Genomic DNA, 6,556 nt, shown 5'->3' with positions numbered 1-6,556 from the left:
AGAAAAAAATATATAACAGTACATAATTGATTAAAAAATGAAAATAAACCACACTATAACCTCCTACTGTGCAACACTCAGGATGTGATGTGCAAAAACAATATATGATGTGCATTTATTTTACAATTTAAGCATATAAACAGTTAAACAAGCTGAGGTTGATAACATGGTGTATAAAAAAAGAAAGAAAAAAGAAAAGAAAATGTTAAATGAGAGAAAAAAAGGGAAATATATTTTGAGGTAAAATATGGTTTTACATCAAAAAAAGAGTTGCATGCTTGTGCTATATCAGCACAACTCATCTGGAAGGTACAGACTAAATGTGCAAGATAGGCAACAATTCATTCTACAGTGACTGCTGATTTATCCTACTCCAAGAATGACGACCAAATGTTAGTAAATCTGATCACTGTACCACAATAAAATGGAATTCTGTACTGGCAGCATGAAGCAGCAAGTACAAAACATACAATAGTAAATTAATACAAACGAACTAGTATTACAACACAAGCATTCTATCATACATGACTTTAATGAAATACATGACAATAATAAAAAACCTAATTAACCACCCATCGATCTCACTTATGTATCCAGCTCAAATTTCATTGTATGGCTTATTTCATCCTTGTATGCAGGTACAAAAATGAAGTAAAAATGTTTTAAAATAGGGATGTATAATTGATGAACAATCGATTAACCGTTAACTTAAAGGGTGCGTTTTTAACCAATAAATGGTATCAGTTAAATGATTCAAAAATATAATTATAGATATTTTTAAAGTTTGGCTGCATAAGGGGCTGATCACAGCAAATGTGATTTTTGCGTTGAGAACGGCATCTTTTGAATGGTTTACTAATGGTTGCGGGCGTTTTGCGGCGCTCTACATGCCTCGTGTTTTTGTCGTTGCACACTGTGTGCACGCAGTTGAAAAAAAGTCAACTCTGAGCGTAAAAAGCATTACGTCAGTCGTGTCTTTTTTATTCTTCAATCAAATAAAAGCAGAGGGTTTTTGTTGATTAAATGCATATGTAACCCCTTCGGTCCTATGCCACCCAACCCGCTCCGAGCTGGTATCGAACCGGCGACCTTCCGTATGGGAATCGGGTGCTCTACCAAGGAGGCTAAAGACCATAGCCTCTAGCGTCTGTCGCTAGAGCACCTTTAAGAGGTCAGAGGAGTAAGGTTTGCCTGCACAGCACACACTAGCTGGCCTTCGTTACACTCACCACCCTAAACCTCACTCCCATCCGGGTCACAGCACCAATGTAACCCTTCCGGTCCTGCGTCACACAACCAGCTCTGAGCTAGTATCGAACCAGTGACCTTCCGCATGGGAGTCGGGTGCTCTAACAAGGAGGCTAAAGACCATGGCCTCTAGCATCTGTCGCTAGAGCACTTTTTAGAGGTCAGTGGAGTGAGTCACACTAGCTGGCCTCCGTTACACATATTTTCGGTTGAGCGATAGATTTGAGGTAGTCTGCTATTTTCATTTGACGGATAAAAAAACATGATTGGTCAAACAGCATATGCCAGGTCTTAAAAAAAAGGATTCGGTCAGTATTTTCATTTTGTAATCTAAAACTGTCATTTAAGTGGAAAATACCTGGGGCAGGACTATTTATTAGATTATTTTTATTTAGTTTATTCTGTTTTTCTTGGCTGTTGGAAACACTGCAGGTGCATGAAGATGTTCTGTTGTTCTGATGTTCTGTATGCTGTTGTTCACGTTAATATAAATCAGTGTTTTAAAATGCAATATTTAATGTGTGAGACACAAAATAGACACGTAAATTATTTTTTAATTAAATAATAATATAATATTAATCTGATCAGTTTACTGTTAATATTCGGTAAATGAGCAGCGGCTTATGGTTGGCAAAATTATCCCTAACTGAAAACAAACCCAATAACTTTCAAAATGATTTGTCTTGCTGCGATCAATCACATCTAGTGATAATAGCTTAATGTTTTGATATAAAACGCATATCTGCGTCAGATTCCATGTTATTTAATCAAGCTCATTGTAAAAGACCTATAAAGGTTTAGATAATCTTGTCTTGCTGTTTTTTTTTTTTTTTTTGTGTGTGTGTTTCCATTAACCACCATGTTCGCATACTGATGTTTATGTCTATATTTCACTCCTCTCAAATCGTTCAGCTCTTTGTCTCACTTGCTCTCATTTTATCCCTTGACATGTTTTAAAGTAGGCATGAGTTTAGGTTGTCCTTAATTCCACTATTGTGACGTACATTAACTTAAAACGGTTTCTGAAATGATTATAAAATGTAAGGCGGTAAATGATTAAGTCCTATGGGAACAGATAGGATCATTGGAAAATGGGCGTTGCTAACAAGAGGAAGTTCGACGAATAGACAAAAGCAGGGCAGAAACGAGACCCACACTTTTTACAAAATAACGAAGTGCATAGATACATTGTTTATAACAAGCAGTACTATGTACAAATAAAAATAAGAAGAGTAAATATTGATTCAATGGCCACTGTTTGTTCATTCTTGTATTTATCATCAGTACAGCTGTTAAAAACAAAAGTCGATGACAAATGAACTGTGGTCAGCAGTATTTTGTGTATCTTAACTTTCCAAACAATTGAACAATTCAAAGAAACAACACAGTCAGTTCGCTGATGTCCCAAAAAAACCCAACCTTTCTGCTGACCTCAAGGATATATCTGACATGAAAGGGCAGGGAGAGAGCGTGTCATACGGGCTCATGCTATACCCTCACCCTCGCGATGTGTTTGCACTGTAAGCACACAAGACAGCCTGATAACATCTTCCTAAATAGTTTCTCCAAAACACCACAGCTTATCCCAGCAACCTTCAGCACTGCTCTGTTTATTGGGAAAACGCAAAGAAGCGGTTAGTCGTTTGGGCATGTCAATTTCGTGGAGTTTCCTAAGTACTTGTTGTATTTTATTTACTCAACATCTCACTTCTGTCTTGAGGCAGTAACTGGTCAAATGAAGCTCGGTGGAGAGGTGAACAGTCGTTACTGTGAGCAAATAGGATGTGGCTTGGATGTAATGAATATCAGGACTGAACACTCCACCAGTCAATATAAGATACTTGCAGTCAGGATGAGTCCAGGCAAGCCTAAGAGGGGGTCTTTATTTGCATTTTATTACCCTGAACATCCTGGTGCTCTCGCTGAGACTTATAAGTGGAGCTGGATGGCAAATAATAACTGCAAGCAGTAGACATGAGCAAAGCGAACACAAACAAAAGGGAATCCTGCAACACATCCTGACGGAACTGCAAATAGATTCAAGCAAATTTATGATCGTCCCTTTTGGAATCAAGTTATTTAATATAATTTCAGAGTTAACAATGTGTGTACAGTATATATTTATTTACTTCTGTAACTGCAAGGTAGCTAAGGGGTTAGAATGGTAATTGGTGGTTCATTCCAGTGTGTCAACCACTGATAAAGCAGGGAATGAGCTGAAGGAACGTGAGAGAGAGAGTGAGTGTACTTTTGTTACATACATACATACACTCACTGGCCACTTTATTAGGTACACCTGTCCAACTGCTTGATACCACAAATTTCTAATCATGGTAGCACCTCAATGCATTTAGGCATGTAGACATGGTCAAGACGATCTGCTGCAGTTTAAACCGAGCATCAGAATGGTGAAGAAAGGGGATTTAAGTGACTTTGAACATGGTATGAGTATTTCAGAAACTGCGTATCTACTGGGATTTTCATGCACAACCATCTCTAGAGTTTACAGAGAATGGTCTGAAAAAGACAAAATATCCAGTGAGCGAAAGTTCTGTGAGTGCAAATGCCTTGTTGAAGCCAGAGGTCAAGGAGAATGGCCAGACTGGTTCCAGCTGATAGAAAGGCAACAGTAACTCAAATTACCACTTGTTGATATGCAGAAGAGCATCTCTGAACGCACAACACGTAGAACCTTGAGGCGGATGGGATACAGCAGCAGAAGACCACACCGGGTGCCACTCCGGTCAACTAAGAACAGGAAACTGAGGCTACAATTCATAAAAAAAATGTTGCCTGGTCCAGAGTCTCGATTTCTGGTGTGACAATCGGATGGTAGGGTCAGAGTTTGGCATCAACAACACAATGAAAGCATGGATCCATCCTGCCTTGTGTCAATGGTTCAGCCTGGTATTGGTGGTATAATGGTGTGGGGGATATTTTCTTGGCACACATTGGGCCCATTAGTAACTACACTAGGATAGGTAAGGTGTACCTAATAAAGTGTCAGGTGAGTGTATGTATTTATATTGTTGAGTATTTAAAAAACTGCTGATCTATTGAAATTTTCAGGCACAACCACAGAGTTTTCAGAGAATAGTAGGCATAAAGAGGAAGTATAAATGTGGGCACTTAGACTTTTTATTTATTTATGATTAAACATAGTTTAGTTACTTATTTATTGAAGACAACAAGTTTACTCAACTAATCACATTTTACAGTGCAGATCTCAGACCAGTAGATCTCCTTCTTTCTTGAGCCTATCTTAAACCAAATATAAAACTAAACCATACATATCTTTGATATTTTGACCTGTACTGTCCTCGTTTTCACTACAGTAATACAAAAGTTTTTGCTGAAGTTTACATCATCTGTTTGTCAGACATGCAAATGGACTCATTAGTCATCCAGGACTGATGGAAGTTTATTTTGGCAGTGGCTGGAGTCTGTTAATACTGTACTTTCAGTGCATTTGATTTTAATGTTCCCTTTGAGATATTCTGTTGACTATAAGTAACTTTGCAGCAACATATCAACTAACACTTAGAGGGTTAGAATAAGTTGATGTCTGAGAAAATGTACTGATAGTCAACACAATGTTTAAAGGAGACAAAATATCAAAATGAATGATCTTTTTCTTGTCAAGGATTATTAATACAGTATAAAACAGCTTTTTCAGAGTTTAGAGCTTTTATATAGTTCATAGTGTATATAATATGGCAACAGTGTTTGATAATACATAATTAAACTCTATTGCCAAATAAAAATAAAAACTGTGATTTTGCTCCAGGCATTTAAGGATTTACTTTGAATGCATAGTTTTGTAGGGTGTTCTTCAATGGGTGTTGGTTGGGTTGTTTTGTCATGAGGAAGAGAATAAATCCCTATTAAGTTAGTTTCATGTGTGTAATCACCTCTCATTTCTGATTTCAAACAAGGTTTTAAAACACTACACGTTGCTTTTAATACATTTGTAGTTTCATTTATACAATCTGCTTGTGTAGTGCTGGGAATTGGGTGGACATTCATACTAACTTTTGTATTAAAAATAAAACAGTACATGCTTCTGTATGGTTCAAACTGTAGGAATTAATAATGATTCAGTAGTTACATTTTCCTTTAAGTTCAGGTTGACATGTCCTTTCTTCCATTGATGCAACAAGTTTGCACATAATCCCAATTTCGTGTGAGATCTAAAATATAATTGTCGATGATGTCCCATCCACCATATGACTCATTTTTAGAATTTTGGACACCAGTTGGGGAAAGTTACTTAATAAAGTAAACATTACAATATTGAGTTACTCCCTGATTAAGTAACTAGTTGCGTTACTTAGTTACCGTTTATTTTAAGTAATGCGTTACGTTATTTTGAGTTACTCTGGCTGAGGCTTAATCTCTTTCAGAACTAGTTTTCTTTCTTCCTTATTTTTTCTAATAGAGGAGCTCTGCAATTAAAAACACACTGTATAGGGGAGTGCGGGGCACAAAGTAACACAGGGTAAAATGTAACACGGAGTTTTAAGGTATTTACCCAGGGTTAACAATGACATGCTTCCAAGGTTTTCACCACAGTGTCAGCAGACGTCTTCCTGCCAATTATTGAAAGAGTTCTGCGAAATTTTGGATGAAAAACACAGGAGAAACCATTTTTGCAGCATAAAAGTATTTTTATTTATTTATTTATTTTTAATCTGTCAATGAATGTAAGTAAAATCTTATATTGCTGTGATTTCCATCTTCTGGGCTAAAAGATGGAACCATTTTGAAACCTGTACAAAAACACAGTGACTGCTAGCCAGTTAGTTGTTGAATTTTGAGTGTAATGTTGAGAACTTTTTAAAATAAAAGATGCTTTTAATGAAAAAAAATTTGTAATAGAATTTAGATTTTTTTTACTAATAATGCAAATAAGTGCATTGTATAATAATGCAAATAAATCCAAATGTGTTTATCCAATAGACGAACTACCAACCTACGTCACACATGACGTTACACAGGTTCCCGGTTGCAAAAAGAGACTGGTTGCAATAGTTGTGAGGTAGGATGCCAAATAGAAAACTTAACGTTTACCATACACCACACCGCTTTTAATGCCAACCAAATTAAAAATGCTGTATTCTGTAGTTCTCATTTTATATCATGTAAGTTCACGCTATGCTGAATCATACACATTACTTGTTTTTGATTGCAGCAATGATTTCAGCAAAAACAGCTAAATATGGTTAATTAACCTGCGGACACTGAATGCTTAGAATGAAATGTGAAAATGTAAGTTCGCATACCCTGCCGTACAGGTGTAGTTCGCTGT

The sequence above is a fragment of the Danio rerio genome, chromosome 17 (genome assembly GCF_049306965.1).
Source record: "Danio rerio strain Tuebingen ecotype United States chromosome 17, GRCz12tu, whole genome shotgun sequence".
Classification (NCBI taxonomy): Eukaryota; Metazoa; Chordata; class Actinopteri; order Cypriniformes; family Danionidae; genus Danio; species Danio rerio.
The sequence above is the reverse complement of the archived record's forward strand: the minus strand, read 5'-3'. Positions refer to the sequence as shown.